Source organism: Channa argus, chromosome 13, assembly GCF_033026475.1.
Source record: "Channa argus isolate prfri chromosome 13, Channa argus male v1.0, whole genome shotgun sequence".
Taxonomy (NCBI): Eukaryota; Metazoa; Chordata; class Actinopteri; order Anabantiformes; family Channidae; genus Channa; species Channa argus.
In genome coordinates, this window is record NC_090209.1 from 15,987,463 (window position 1) to 16,004,583 (window position 17,121).

Below are 17,121 nucleotides of genomic sequence, written 5' to 3' on the forward strand. Positions count from 1 at the left end.
GAGAAGAGGAGTTTTTAAGAAAAAAATCTGTCTTCACTTTACCACAGTTTTTTTTTCTCTCACTTTCAGTTCTCTGTCACCTTTTCTTTGACAAGAATCCAGTGCCTGCTGTATTGTCTCACTTTATTTTTGATAGAAGTAAAAGAAAAGAAAGCATAAAGATTACTGGAAACGCTTTTTTTTTTGCTGTCACCTTCATTGTGAGCGAGGAAATGTTTACTTTGCCGAGTTAGAGAGCCAATACCCCTGTCCTCATCTGTAATTGACTGCAAACAGGAGCGTAGTGACGTTTAAACACTGCCCTCCCCTCTCTAGGGTGTCACACACACATCTTCCACACACTTCCCACCAAGCACCCCTCAACTTCAGGTCTGCATTCTGCTGTGTGTTTTTTCATGTGACATTTTATTCGCTTGGGTCAGTAGCAGGCAGCACCAGCAATAATTACTGTCTGTACATGATAAATCTGAAGCCCAGCTGTTCATTTTTGTCACTGCCAACAGGGATGGAAAGAAAGGGAGAACGATAAAGGAGAGCGGGGGGAGAGGGGAAGAGGCCAAGAGTTTGCAGTTTGGTGGATTTCGTTTCTTTTTTCTAACTTAGTAATGTGATAGGATTACATGGTTCTAGAGCACACACCTGTTATGAGGCTGTTAGCAGAACAGCTGGCAGTCCCATAGCAGAGCTTAGCCTTTTTCTTCTCCTTCTGCTGTCCACTCTGTCTCCCCTTTGTGGGACTTCACCCTGTGTATGAGAGTTTGTTTCTCCGGGCTCCTGCCTCACTCACGGGAAGGGAGGGGAGTACGCTCCTTGGGAGACGCGAGCGCTGTGTGTTTGATGTTAGAGCGTTAGAGATGTTAGATCCTACTTTTGTTCGATTGTGTGAGGCCGGGTCGGCTGACATCTCTTTTTCCCTCCCTCTCCCGAGACCTGTTGTCTGCCACCAGCGCCTCCCTCTTGAACAACTTACATAAAAGTAACAAGGCAGCAAAGAAAGAAAGAATTCAATTTACTTTGTTTTTCACAAGGGTGGGGGACAGGTGTTGGCAGAGCTGTAAAATGCTCAAATACAGGTTAAACCAGACGATTTCAATGATTAAGGGTTAGGTTGAGAACATTTGTACATATTTTAGGAGTGCCAAAGCCCTGCTGTCAATTAGAAATACTTCTAGAAGGAGTGGAGAAATGAGTAATGCTCAAAATTTGTTGCTTGTTTTCTCTTGTTTAGTTATTAATAAAGTGGAAAACAGCACTGACAGTAGAGAAGCCCGTTTGTGGGGGAATTGGTGACACTCATCAGACCTAGAAAATCACATTACAGTGGGTTGTTTTGTGCCTTGGTGCAACGTCTCTCACTGCCTTATTTGGCATTCAGCAGCAACCCAGCTCTTCAGCCTTGACACTTTCTATGGGTCCTCAGCACCTGTTCCCCCGATTGTGCCTGAATTTTCTATATTTGGCAAGAAGTTGGACTCTCTCAATTGCTGTGTAGGTCACTGCTTGCAAAAGTGTGAGAGATAAACTCTATACTGTCGAAGCCTTTTTCTTTTTCTTCCGTTGTTGCTTAGTTGTTCAGAAGACACCATTAGAAAGCACAATTCAACATGGCAGGACTACGAAACATTTCTCACCAGGGCATCTAAATGTCATGTTGTCCCTTGCATGTTCTTGACGCGGAGTGCAAATTATCTTGCTTCTGAAGCACAGGAGAAATAAAAAAGAGCAAAGTTAATATATATCTCAGGCCAACTTTTAATTGTTCTGATATGTAATCGCTAAATGACAATAAAAAAGGAGCAGGGCCACTTTAAAAGCTTTATCTCTTATGCTCTGCGCCCAAAGTGTCATGTCCATAACCGCACCACCTGATCTACAGAGTAAAATAACCGCTAAGGCTTATTGTTTGGACAATATTGGAGCCCCCCCAACACCACATCCCAACTCCCGCTCCCCCCGCTGCTTCTCTCTCCTCTCCCTTGATTCATTTCACCCACTGTCCTCGGCTGCTGGAAAATGGCGTTAATTTTTTTATTACCTGTTTGACTCTCCAGCCTTATTACTGTAGCCCCTTAATGTTCTCTGTAACCGTGGAAACCAGATGAATAAATGTCCGCCAAAGAAAATGAGATGATTAAACAGGTCACCCTTGCAAAACAAATTCGCTTGGTCGAGCGCAATTTGTGTACCAAGCGGCTGTCTTAACAGTTTGCTAACAAGGGGATTGTTTGCCAGACTAACTGACAGAGACGGGAGGGGGGAAATGAAGATATCTGGGGAAAAGGATATGATTGAAGAGATAATATTTTATATCACTCTGCTATTTGCCTCATCTCTCTATTCTTCACGATGAGCTGCTTGTTTGTGTAATATTTAAAGTTCTACTTTTATTTATTTTGTATTTCGTAGATGAAATCGACAGGCACTTTAGAATTGTGTTTTTTTTCCCAATGCACAGTATATGTAAGCAGTATTTAAAAGTTTAAAGGAGCCATTCATATTAATGTCAGAGACATTTGGTCTGTGATCATCAGCAAGTGCAGCAGCAAATAGAATTTTCCTCATTTATGTGGCAACCAATCATTATTGCTAATTGTCCTTGAGGCCATCTGTATAGGATGGCTTGTCCTCTATTGGTGTTGGAACGGTACTGATCATGGATTTACAAGTCCAATAATAATACTTAACTCCTCCATATTCAGTGCAAACCAGTTCATATATACAACTGCAGTAATAAATATGAAGTTTTTTTTTTTTCTTGAATTAAACAGTAGCCTGAAAAGCATCCTGGTTTAAAATTGTTACAACGTTTCTTTCCCATGATGCCCCCACCCTTTGCTTCCTCCTCGTAATGTTCTCATATGACTTGTTTTAAGCAAAGCTTTCTGACAACCATATGAAACGTCTGGTGTTTTCATCTGGGAAAATAAGAGACTAGGTCGGGCAGATTTAGCCATGTAACGATAGAGCAAACATGCAGACTTGGATTAGAATCAGGCCTGTGCTGCCATTATGACCACAAATCATAAATGTCGGGGACATGGCGGTGGTGTTGTTTATGGAAGGATGCCACGCTGCGCCACTCAAGGGTGTTGCCTGTTTGCATTGATGCACCACCACCACTTACCGCCTCTTGCTTTAAAACAACTTCCGCATCCCACTCAGCCCAGCTATTTTGTCCTGTTACTGAAGTTGATCCCAAATGTTCACCACAGCTTTAGCCTCAACTTTAAAAGAAGGGGGGGTTGTTCTTCAAAGCACTGCCGTGGCTTCTTTAAGGACCGAAGATGGCGAGCTAGAGTTTTTCCACTGGTAGAGGGGTATTTCATCCCAATACAGGGACACTATAGCTCAAAACTGAAAAGCACTTATGCATTATTGATGTTTTAATTTGTGCAAATGCCCAAGTCTTTGTTAAGTGATTATAGTGCTAGGGAGATAACAGGGGAGGTAGTTCTCTATGAAACAAGAGCTTGCTTGCTGGCCGCACTGGGAAGCTATTGGACTAAATCTAACATGTCCACAACCTTCAGTCCTGTGTGAAAGAGAGGGAGAAAGGCGGGGGTTGCGGTGGTTGAGCGGGAGGGAGGGAAGAGAGTTGACTCAAAAATATCAACGTGTCTAAGATAAGAAAAAATTCAGCCGTTGATCTTTTGTCCTTATTTCAGGTACACCTCTCCTGTTTATGATGTTGGGTTTATAGGTCTTTTACATCCCTTATCAAAAATTATTTGATGTAAATACAATAGAACTGACCTGAAAAGGCCCATGTGTAAATACTCCTCGTGGCACACTAGAAACTGACCTTGGGAGAAGAATGCAAAGTTATAATGCTTGCAAAACAAGCCAATAAAATAATACCCTGTTGAAAGGAGGGAGTTTGGGTAAATACAAAAGAGATGAGAAGCAGTTTTCTTTCCCTGCAATGATTAACTGAGAACAAAGGTTATCAAGGATGACTTTTTTTCTAACTCTGTAATTTATGTAATTGCTTGCTGCAGCTACTCTGCCAGTTAACAAAGATTGTAGAAAAGGTTGAACCCCTTCCCCTACAAAACAAACATGCATGTATATGCAGGGTATGAACTGAGTTAAGAAGATTTTGTTCCATATGCTAGTTGATCCAATCTCAACTACATCTCAGATAACTGTTGTGAGTGTATTGAAACCTGTTTCCTCTTTTATACTGTTTATTGTCTGTGAAGATTGTCCAAACTCGGGCCTTAGCCTCTCTGTTCCCACACCTGCAACTGTTCACACATCCTGCCTTCCTCCAGCACATTATGCAAGTGTAACTTGTAAATTATGCTGTATTCATTTAGCTCAGGCTGCATTAATATGGACTCTATCATTGTCAACCCATGAGATAAGTGTCTTAGTTTTAACATTAGTTTGGTTATTAGTAATTGGGTTCTGTTCATTGGATTATTCTTGCATTATTCTTTGAGAGTGGAAGCAGGCTTTGCCTTCTGCTTTGAGGACTCTTATGGAGGTAAAAAACAAAGCACATGCATGTGCACATAGGCACAGATGTGCCTACACACACACGTGGGCTTTTAGGATTCCCCACGCATTTACTGCTTTATTAAGCTGTCTCATGAACACACTAGCAGAACATAAGAATGCAGCAAAAAAGAAAAGTGCATATTACTTAGATGATTTGTTGGCATTTCTGGACTACGAAATGCCTGAGTTTATTGTGAGCGCTGGGAGAAGGATTGTGAGCAGAGGAAAAAAGGAGTTGGCTTAGAAATTCAAAATTTCAATTAGTGTACGTAATCTGAACCTGCCGCCTTTGATAGAGGCTTTTTTTTTTTTTACTAAGAATACAGAAGCACTTGTAAAACATTAATTAAGCAGACTGTGTTTTTTAAAGGATGGAGTAAAGTGTGCTTTATGCAGTCCTGAACAAAAGGCAGTTACCTCACACAGAGGACCGCTTCACCACAACCATTTCAAAAAAAGGGCAATTTGAATTGAAGAAAATGACAAAAGGCAACAGAGACAAGCCATTGAGAGTAATGTTCTAAAGAAGATGATATCATATGAGAGCAGAGCCTTTTGCTAAAGAATAGAAATGTATCCCTGTCTCAGTGAAACTTAAGCTTGCTAAGGAAAACGAGCTCCTATTTTAATGACTTTCTACCTGACAGATGACTTTAGACTGCCTTTTGGATCACATTGCTCTTACATGCACAAACCATGGATTATTAATAGTTCATATCAATAGTTAATTGATAGGTAATATGAGTTATTACGCTAATATCATCATATATTAAAAAAATGTCTGGTCTGTTTTAGAAAAACAAGTTGTTAGAAAAGAATCTTAAAGTTATCTGCTTTTTTCCGTGATGATGGTTTGTGGCAAAGCCATGGTATGACTGTTTGTGCTTAGCCCTTTTGAAATTTCTTCTCTTGTCTGGTTAGCGCGGCTACACCATATTGCAAGCAGAAATGCATGCTCTAAACAACACTGGTTTGTACTAAACAGGGATTACAGTTCATTCGCATACTTGTGTTTTTTTTTTTCCCATTAGTGTATTGAGATAAAACTGTCATTAACTAAGAGTTGCTAACAGTTTACTTTCAAAAGAACAGTTTGTTCCAACAGTAGATCATTTAATGTGCATCATTAAGATTTTGAAGGAGATAATGCCTAAGGTATTAAAAACAAATCCTTTAAAGGATTTTTTCTTTCCTGTTAAAACACATAAAACAAAAGAGCTTTTATGGGTTTTGCTTTTTGACATATATGATAGAAAACAGACAATGAAAGAGAATGAACGAGCTCCTCTCCTACATGTTCATGTGCTGTTGTATAGGCATATCCCACAGACTATTGTAAATCCTCTTGCTGTAGGTGATGAGTACACATACAGATGATACATTAAATTTGCCATAACTCGCACACCCAGCAAAGCTAAAAATCAATTGGAATGGATAGTTAAGCTGGCCCCTAAAAATCAATGAGCAATTCATGTCCTTGATCACAGAGTGTCATTTCTCTCAATGTTAGAGGCTGATGAGGGCTAACACACACACACACACACACACACACACACACACACACATTCAGCACAAACACACAGGAAACTTGCAGACATTTACTCTGCTGAAATCATAAGTTTTGAGTAAATTGAACATAAAGTTCATGGGCACATTTATTTTAATATACTTAGATTTTAAACAACTTTCTTGGTATTTCGAAAATAGGTTTCTGAACTATTAATTAAAACACATTACTCTCCATTTATGAGGAAGGTTTAGTTTTTAATACTTAGATATACATAAGGAGTTTATCTGCATTTGTTGCAACAGTGTAATGCTGTGGGAATAGGAAAGTGTTACAGCTAAGAGGTTAGTGTATTTTACCAGGACCAGCTGGTGAATACAACACTGTAGTCAAGAGATGAATTTCAAAGCTCATGTTTTTAAACTGTGCAAAATGTTGCAGTCTACTGATATTGTACACCACGCCTGGAAAACAGAGATGACCTTATAGCTGTTACATGGGAGGCATGGATCCAGTCAGATATGCCCAGCCACCAGTCACATTCAGTGTGCGCTCATGTAGGAAGGGGAGAAAAGGCAATAAGCTTAGCTGAATTAAGAGAAAAGTCTGTGTTTTAAAATAGCAATTTTGGCCTTATTAATGCCGTTAATGTAACAGTCATAATAAATCAAATCAGTGGCTGACCGAAGCAATTCCTCTGTCTCTGCACTATGACTGATCACGTCGGGAGCAATTTGGGCATTTTGTGTTGATGAGTGAAGTTTTGAGTGCTCATCTATCCTGCAAACCAACCCCTGAATTGTGCATATAGTTCCTCTGTGTCTCTTTGTCTTTTTACTGTTTCCCTTTTCTGCCCTTTATACACAGTTTAATTAATTTCCTTTTTTTTTTCTTTGTATATTTGCTAACATTCATTTGCTGTTTCCAGCCATGATTTAGACCAGCTATCGGTAGACGTGACCCTTTCATTGGGAACTACTGTATTTTTAACCCAGATTCAGATAATGCTGCTCTGACAGCCATTTTTGCTTGTGGGCTCTTCACTGCTTTGTGGCCGTTCTTGTCACTCACACTTTGTCCCCGATACCAACTATAGCTGCACTGACCAGTTCACTGCAATGCTGTAACAAAAGTATGTGTATGGAAAAAACAAAACATGTTTAACTTTAAAATAAAATTTCTGTTTTCTGAACATTTTCCACAAAGTATGTTCTCCTTATTTATCCATAGAGTCTGTGGGATATGTGTTAACAGTTGCTTGGCCTCAACAGGTGGTCTTCTTTTACGGTCTGTTACTGTGGTAACATTTGATGGGTCATCCAGGCCACCAGCTAAATATTTTAAATTTGGGGAGCAGAGAGAGTCTTTGAAACAGTTGTCAGGAACAGCACAGAGTCAGAAGGACACGTGGAACAGTTGCTCATTGCCTCATTGAGGTGAGACATTTCTCAGCAGCTGTCACTTGGTTGTACAGTTTTTAAAAAAATTTGGTAGAGGGTGTGGGTGGGTGGGGATATTTTCCCCTCATTTTCAATAAAACTGAAATTAATGTTTGTGTCAATTGGAGGGGGAGGGCAAACTCCAGTGCTGTGCCCTGTCACTCACAATCTCGCCCGTGTGTGTCCTCCTCTAGAAGGGTTACATGTCTCATCAGCCGCCAATCATGAGACACACGTGAGACGAGCCTAACAGCACTCTTGTTATTTCTTGATTCAGCTGCTTTGAAAGCTGTGATGTTTTTCTTTTAGCTTTTGGTTTTAAGAAACTCTTTCTATTTGACTGTGTATAGCTACAAAATGGTGCATTTCATTTGCCACTGTCCTGCCTCTTCTCGATTGCCGTACTCTTCTGTCTCTTCTTCGCTCTTTCTTTCCCTGTGATCCTCACTCCCCCTTTCTCCCCACCTCAATCCATCTGCATCATGTCGATCTGTCAGACTGCCAGTGTCTGTTCCAATTAGATTCCACTTAATACACGTAACCTCGATTAACACGCAATCAAGCTCAGATAAATCACGTCCTTTAAGTCCCCCCCTCTGCCTCTACTGTGTTGCTTTGCATCACTCAGTTCTTTCCACCCAGCTTTCTTCGCCACAGTTGTTGGTCACAATGTATAAAATCACACGCTCAATGCATGAGCAGGTAAGCTTAGCAGATGTCCTCAGTGCTGACATTTTGCTGTGGAGACAGGTGCTTTTCACCTCTAACCAAATGTTCTGTGTTAGCGTGTGTCTCACTTCTGTTTCCAGTAATGTGAAGTTCCTCTTGTGTTTCCAGCAGACTCTTGTTGGTGCCCTTCTCACCCCTGAAGATGAAGGTGTCTTAATTACCTCTTTGGTTAAAAAGCTACAAAAGACACCCTGGGCTTTCTCCACATTCTTGGAGGCTGTGTAGTCTATTGTCTCTGTGACCTTTTTAGCTAGCGGACAATTGGTTTGACTAGATTACAAATTAAGACACAGCACCAGGCACTTAGAAAGCAAGTCTGTTAGAGAGCAGTTCTATTATTTCCAGCCTGTGAAAGCCACTGGTCCATACATTTTAAGCATTACATAAAGGGCTTCATAGTCAAGCATCACATGCATATTGTTCTCTATCTATAAAATATAAAGTTACATTTGCTTTAATGATATCTGCAAAACCTTGGTGAGGTTTTGCCATTGGCAAAAAAGGAAAGACACAAAGCTTCAGAGTTAAGGATTCGGGGCCAATTATAATTCTTTTAACAAAGTTAATAATTTACACTGTTTATGCTAATAGGAGAAAAGAGGACTGTTGAATTACCAAACAGCGAAAACCACTAAAAATACAAACCAAATGAAAACAACCCGGGGCACTGAAAAAGCACACACAGCACTCTTGGGGTCTTCTTTTATTAATCGCAGCTAAAACTGCTAACATTGACATGTTGAACAGATTAGCCTCTTTAATAACGGGGTGGGTCAACATGGCTACTGCTGCTGATCCATTAGGTTATCCTGTCGGGAGGTGGATAGCCTGTGTGTTTCATATCCTGACCCCTGCTTCTATGGTGCTGGCCCCTGTACTGTGGATGTACTAAATCTGGCCTGGGCATTTAAAAGATTAGTAGTGTACTACTCTACTTTGCTCTTGTCGTTTTATTATCATTTGCTGTTTTATTGTTGTTGTGTTTGTCTGCACAGGTACTTTTTTTGTAGCTGTGCCATGTTCAAAAGTGGAAGCTGTTGCCGTTGCAGATCTGACTTTGTGTCACACAGTGACAGTTTGTGTCATACACACTCAGGCTGCTGCTGTACAGCATTAATGATTTTAAATATCTCAATGCTAGTTGGAGCTGACAAGGCCTGCCAGTGTGCAGTGTGTAAATTGGGCTTGGATTTAAAATAAATTAAGCTATGAGAAAGACTCAGGTTGATCCATTTCTTATCTTCTCTGCTGCCTTGTCTGCCCTAAGCCTTTTCAAATTGTGTGGACAAGTAGTTCCAATCACATTTTCCAGCCTATAAAATAGCCTGCTTATAGTACTGTATCTAGTAATAAAGGACGTATAACTATAGTATCTACTATACTTGTCCAGCTTCCTTGAAATGGTTGATATCTGTAAGACCAATTAAAAAGTTGTTCATGTTTTATTGAATTAGTATTGGGTGCAAACAAAATGAGTATTGAGTGGACACCCAATAGTTCTCTGCCCTGTCTTTTTCCATTTATAAACTCTATCCACAGCTACAACAATGTTGCACTGGCTCTTTAAAGGGGCTGACAGTTTTGACTATAAGTTGAGTTAATTTTTTTTTTCCCAGAGAAAAAAAAATGGGAATAACGCTGATGGGTTTTAACAGCCTCAGCCAGGCGATGGGCAAATATAATAAGTGTTTTCGTAGACGTCACCAATGATTATCTCATCTGGGTATTTTGGGTGAACGTAGTGGATTTAGAGGCTCTTCTCCCATTGTGCTGACCTCACCCTTTAACAAATCAAATTAAATCATGGCTAAAATCATTTGAAACTCTCCCAGAGTCTGTCTCAAATGGCTAAAGAATGAGTCTGGGAAATCTTTAAAGAGAACACTGTGTGGGTTAAAGGGTGTTTAGATGAGAGGGGGTGTACTGTGGAAATTGGGGCAAATTTAACCTCATACTGAATAATGGGCATATAATATGTAAAAACACATTCTTAAGGGAATTCAAAGAACAGCATTGTTACACAGAGCTGTCAACTCATTTATTAAACTCATTTATTACATTTATTAAACTCAATTATTTAATAATTTTAAAGTAATTTTTTAATGTCTTTTTTTACTGGTATTCGTAATTGTATTTGAACATGACAAAGTTCAATTACAATTTGAAATTGTAAAATTCCAGACACATAAAACGCAGTCTTAGTCAGTCTTGATATAGCTGCGCTTTTATAGAGAGAAAGTTGGATTAAAGGGAATGAGTGACCAGTTTCCACAGCCTGGCAATGTTTCGTGGAAATATGTTTGGATACTGATACTACTATGTCACACCACAGGCAAGAAAATACCAAATGACACCTGTATGTTTTATAAACACATTTTGGTGACTTGCCTTCATAGCAAAGGACATGCACACATTATAGAGTGTTGAAATAGATAAAACATAAAAAAAACCTTTATATGATCATGTAAAAAAATTAATTTCAAGCTTGAAAAAACTACTTCTAATGAAAGTACAGTACACAGATTTGTCAGCTGTCTGGTTTCACCACTCGCATGCCACAGTCTGCAACCCATGACCTTGTGAAATGAACAAAGGGGTGAGAGTGAGAGAGAATGTGAATGTCAGTCAGAAAAGGAGTGGTGGTGAAGTGTGGAGGTGCATGGAGGTGGTGGCTGGGGGGAGGTGGTTTCTGTTAAAGGCCTCAACTCAGCCGGTGTGGCCTGATGTGACAGGATTAGCTAAGCCCCGGTGAGCATCACTGGTACTGCGAGTCTGTGCATGTGTGTGTGTGTGATTGTGTATGTGCGAGTGAGACAGTCAGTGTGCACAGCAGACTGGGAACCAAGAACTGCTGCTCGGCACCAGCCGAGCCAAGACAAGACATGGAAGAGCAACAGAGTGTTGGCCCATCGCTGCCATCAAGCCTGAGCCCTCATCACCCTCCCCTTCCACCAACGGAAAAAGCCAGACCATAGAAGATACAGCCAAAGGACTCGAGATACAGTAGGGGCAGACACAGTGGGGAACTAGTGGGCGGGCAGCTGGGGCTAAAGTGAACGTGAGTTGGAAAATGATCCTATTAAATTGAATTAAAGAGGCAGTCCTCATTTACCCCAAGAATGATGGATTTGAATAATTAACAGTGTTAATAGGGACTGGGTAAAGAGGGCAAGGGAAACCGGTGATTGTAGACAAGGAGTAAAGCGACCAGGTCAACCTGCATTGTATTCATCCCAGTGGCCCTTTTTTTGAATGCCAGTCCACAGTCAGTTATTGGGTACTATTATGTTATGAGCATTTCCAGGCTGTGGCACAACTTTTGGAAATGCTACAAATCTGCCCTATCTGTTTCCTTTTCAAAGTGTTTTTCACCTCCCACAATGCTACCTTTATAAAGAGCAACGGAGATCATGAATACAGCAGATCAAAGGCTGTTGTGTTATGTGGTTTTGTGCTAGGCCTGCTAAGTAGCATGCATGTAAGTAGGAAAATGAATGCAATAGGAAAGTGTCACTGACAAACATGTAGGTTTAGTGTCAATATAGTTTGTGGTAGTGCGCTACAGAAGTGAGTGCTCAACTCGGGACCTAATTATTCTACCAGTGTATGTGCGAGGTGTGCGCACGCATGTGTGGTGGTGTGCTTGTGTGTCTGGGTTTTCACTTTGGTCAGTGCACTAACCCTATCTGCATGTCCTTAATTCTTGATGATGTGCAGGCCTGAGGCTGTGTGTGTGATGGAGAGGATGCCTGTGTGCCAAGTTGAAGTGAACGGGCAGGAAGCCATGGGCCCTCACCCCTCTAAAAATCTTGTTGCTTTGCTCACAGCAGCCGACTGGTGATAGTGTACCGCTGATTTCCACAGTCTAGTCTGGAGCAGTGACACATTGCCACAAAGGAGACAGAATTATAGGGCACTATGCTTCACCAGGTGATCTGATGCTCATACTGGTTTGCAAATAATAGCTAATCCTGAGAAAGAACTGGTCAGCTTTATGTACATGACCTTGGGTAATGCCTGACTAATTTTGTTTATCCCTTATACACAGCATATATTTTGTGCCACATTGTATAAGGTCTAGCAGTTTTTGTTCGACACAGAGTTTTGGATGTAATCAGTTTCAACAGCTTAACAGTGGACACACACTTACCTCTCCATTACCTTTGATGATGTGAACCGCAGCTTACCTGAACCCTGATTAAGCAGAGAATGTCTTAAGTAAGGGGATCAAATAATTTTATGCTACTTTTCTCCTTTCAAAAAAATTAACACCACCGTCGCATGCATGTGTGTAAATGAGAGAGTGATAGAGTGTGTGGAAAAAAACAATCTCATCAAGCAGGAGGCCGTTTGCTTAGCAAGAGCTGACAGTCTTTGTGTATGTAAATGAAGAATTTAGACTAATGGAGTTGAACCATTTCTAATTTTGTGATGGCAAGAGGATTTTGATTGAAAGTAATTAAGCAAGCTAGCTGTAAAATTAATTAAAGCAAAAGGAGGAGGGGGGGACTTTTATTGGATTGGATAGCGATATAGCTGCTGTCAGGCAGGGGGACAAATGGGGGTGACCTGGATTCTCTGCCCTCCCTCCTCCCACACGGGACTTTTATGTCACTTTAATCTCCTTAGAGCGGCTGGTGTGCATTTGTTCGAAATAATCAAGGAAATATGGTCAGAAATTGTCAGCTTTCAGATCTAATTTACCTGACAGCCCTGCAAGTGTGCGTGCACACGCAAGTATGCATATGACAGTGGCAGGTCCTTTTTTTCCTTGTCCTCTCCTCAGCTTTGTGGAAAATGCTTTTGACAGTCTTGAAGCATCTTGATTGTCGGAGGGCAGAGGGGATGAGAAACTTGGGTGGGTTTAAGATGGACATTTCAATGAGGCATGTTTGGCCCGGCATAGCACCTCTGACACCATTGTGTGCGTGCGCACACACCAACATTCTTAATTGCCTCTGCTACATATTCCGACTGTTTGGCCACTGTACTAGCACTTCTCAGCCTCTGCTGTCTGCAGGTAGCCTAAATGAGCAGAAGCAGATTACAGCCATGACAAAGCCTGTTACAGCTACTTAACTACTGACAAATAAGATTGGCCAATCCCGCGCAAATAGAAATGGAACTTATTGTCCTTTTAATTTTGAAAGAAATAACTTCAAAATCTAAATCTATTTTAAAGCAAATGCTAATTTAAAAATATTTTCACTTTAGTGCTGCTGCTTAAAGTTATAATCAGATGGCTACAGTGTTGATAAAAAAATACCACCTGTGCAATCTGTACTAAACTAATAACCAATCATAAAATAGCCGTGCTAATGTCCTGCGACATTTATATGGCTAAGAGCTGTATGGGGTCCATATTAAAAGTCCACAGGGTTTCCCACAATTCCACAGTGGGTGAGATGCCACTTTGTCTTAATGCTCCTCAGTGCTTGCTGGTGTTTGTGACACAGGGCCTCAGTGTGGCCCTCAATCCCCCCTGAAGAGACAGTTAATTAAGGGTTTAGCCCAGACAACGCTGTCGGGACTCTCACCCACCGTCGTCTGCCCCTGCGGCCACCACTCCCCTCCTCAATGCTGCAGCTGCCAGGGCCTCTGGGAAAACAGAGCACCAGGACTGCGCCACCATCAGGGCCCCTAACGGGATTAGGAGTCCTCTGAAAATAGGACCTCATCTTCAAAAGCCTCTCACCCATCTTCATCTGCCCAAAGGATCCTCCTCCGTTCACCCCCAGCCCTTTTCCCTCGTCCTTCCCCTATACGATGGGTTCATCCAAGCTCCATTTTATCAATTAATGTAATAAAATGTGGAACAAAGAGCCTTCTTTCCCCCACTCTGTAATTAGAGGGGGAGATCTCCTGAGGACAGGCATTCCTTCGGCCCGAAAACATGATTCTCATTCTCCCTTCTTCTCCGCCGCTACCACTCAAGCGGAAACGTGGCATCTCGATGTGTAAAGGTGATATTGTAAAGTGTAGTGTAGTCTGCCAGGCAAACCCACCACAACCCAACAACTTTATCTACATGTGAACAAATGAATGTAATATTATTAACTATAATTGTTTCCTTTATAACACTATACATCCACTGTCACCTTCGCTTTGGCTCTCACGAGTACATCTGAATCACTCTTGTCCCAATTCTAACACATTTTGTGTCACCGCACACTGTTAATAAACGTGATAAAACCACCTGAATCGAGAATATCAGGTATGGCGTCTGCCTATGTGTGTTTTTGTCTGTTAAGGTGAGATACAGTAGACTTTTCTGTGTGTGTGTTTTACTCTTTCTCTCTTGTGCTTTACTGTGTCTTCACATGTGTGAAAGTAAAAAAGAGACGGAACGCCCACTTTCACAGCCATTCGAGCTTTTGATAGAAATTAGTTTTAGAACATACAGTATGTAAATGTTTCCCCATGAAAAAAAAGGGTCTTTAAGCGACAGGTTGATATGTGATTAAACGACGATTAGAGTGCTGAAAATAGGTGTCAGCAGTAGGTCAAGCACTGGGCAGCTCAGTTAAAAGGTAGCAGACTATTGAGGGGAAAACATTCCCAAGCGGAGGCCAGGAACAGGACCCAAAACAAATTAGAGAGGTGAAGGGGGAACAAGGTTGGCACTGTGTTTCAATAAACCCACAACAAAAACAAGTTCTGTGTTTTGCCTGGATGACAAAAGAGAGACTATTCAGGAGCCAGCCCTAAACATACTTACAATTCCTGTGTTTTCAGCCTGTATTGTGTAGAACCTGCCCTGAATCCTAACATTGACGCTGTTTGTGCAGACTCAAAGAGTTTTAGTGTCATATTCAAATAGCGTGCTCAACCTATGAGGGACTCCATCATGTAATAGTGAAGCCCTGCTAGTCTTCATTTTAACCTTTAGTGTAAAGATTAAAAGCAGTTGTCTGCCCTAGACGCTGTAGGCTCTACCTCTCACCTCTGCTGCCCTTTAGGTTAAAAGCACATAGACATTGACTGTCTTTCTTTCTCTTACTCTAACAAACACACACTGTCACAAACGTACAGGCAGAGACATAAAAGGGCTCACGCTTACTCTAGCAACAGATGGCCCTGTCCCTATAATCCCCTTTGATGCTGAGGTGGGCAGTGGCTCCTGAACATCTCTGAAGTTAAAGCCCCAACAAAACTTGAGCTACTTTTCCTTTAACTGACCCCCATTGCCAAGGAGCTGTCAGCTGTCAGATATGGTTAAGAGAGTCCTTACGGGGGGAGACTGAAGGGTACAGGTTTTTCTCACTCTCCCCTCTGTCTCTCACCCTCCCTCTCTTCTCTTTCTTCTTTCAGCTTCCTGTTTGTTTTCTGTCACAGACAGTTCATTCCACCTCCATGACACAGCTGTGAAAGCAGGTTGACCAAGTCGTCGTGTAGACGACATTTATTTCCTCTCTGTTTTTTCCAGAAGGCAAAAACGGGAACCTTCCTGAGCTCTAATATTGGAGCCACAGATGGCAGGAGGTGGGCTAAGAGGCTTAGATTTCATTGAAGAGCTCACCTTAATTATTGTCAATTGTAAGAAAAGAGGGGGTTTTCGTTGCTTGTCTAAAAAGTATACTATATATACACATACAAATTAAAACTCAAAGCACTGCACTGCATTATTTGTTATCTAGAGACAGCTTCTTTTTTTTTTTTTTTTTTTGACAGATTTATATAAGTTCTATCTTTTCTGACCATCTCCTGAGATAGGTTGCTCCAATTTGGGGAGCTGACCCATTGATACTGATATATAATATATAAGACATCTCCTATCTATTAAGAAAATGATTCAGTCATTCATAAGATAAAATTCCCATGCCAGTAATGAGTTCACTAATGGAGTTTGTGATTTGCAATAACTTTATTATAGCTGGGATTTGACAAACTTCTCAGAAGACTAAGCCTTAAAAAAATCATCAATATCTATTTATTTGTAGTCTCTCGTTGTCAGGCAAAGAATCTTAGTAATCACGAAATAAACTGAAGATCACTCCCTCAACTATTTGCTTTAACTATTTATTCTACTTTTTTCTGTAAATAAAATAAAATTTTAGTTTCTATCTTAAACTTTGTCTTAAATAATTTTTTTCTCTTAATGTGGAGAGCATTGTTCTCTAGTCTTTAATTGGAGGAAAGCAGGAAAAGTCTCCTTGGCTTCAGAGGCGACTGATTACAGCAGTCTCTTCTGTTTCGTTGGGAAACCACCTCATTCTAACACAAATGGGGAAACCCAAATTAGTGCTTACTAGCTGTGTGATTTCAGAGAAATCCTCTGTAATGTTCGATTATGTATTATCGTTTGAGAGGTTTGGGGGATAATCATCGCTGAGATTCACTCACGTTTCCATCAGGTCTGCTGAGATGCATGTACGTAGCTAATGGGATTGGGTTTTTTTTCTATCCCTCTCCTGTGGCGTTATGGAGCTGGCAACTGAACTTGAACGGATGTGCATGGTGCTGAGTCGTGCACAGGACTATTTCAAGACTGAAATGCGATTGTTTTAATACTTTAATCCACCTGTCCTTGGCATTCAGGATGTTGCAGAAGTTGACTCATTATTTCAGTGCCCTATATTCTTGCTGGTTGAAATGCAGCAGACAGCTTTTGTTTTTATAAATTAGTCCATCCTAATGGAATTTATTTTTTAAATGTTCTTAGAGAAATAATTTTACCTCAGGAAAGAAATAAACAAGAGATGTCTTTTATTTAATGTTTTATTTAATTATTTTTTTTTTTTTTGGGGGGGGGGGGATTCCCCAAACAGAGAACTTACAAGCAAAATAAAAATAATGTACAGCCTAATTGAAATTTTAAAAATGTATGTATGCAATGAAGTGCCCCAAATCGCTTTAAAGAGGCATTAAACAACCAGAATTCTCGGAATTGTCCCAGGTTCCAGCAGCGATAGTATGCAAACACAAATATTTTCTTTTAATTAA

At 40.7% G+C, this 17,121-nt stretch overlaps 1 protein-coding gene across 4 annotated transcripts in view; it reads left to right on the forward strand.

Moving 5' to 3' along the window:
- Positions 1 to 17,121, forward strand: part of casz1 (castor zinc finger 1) — a 174,665-nt gene that overhangs the window by 105,841 nt on the left and 51,703 nt on the right. The gene's annotated exons all lie outside the window — the stretch shown is intronic.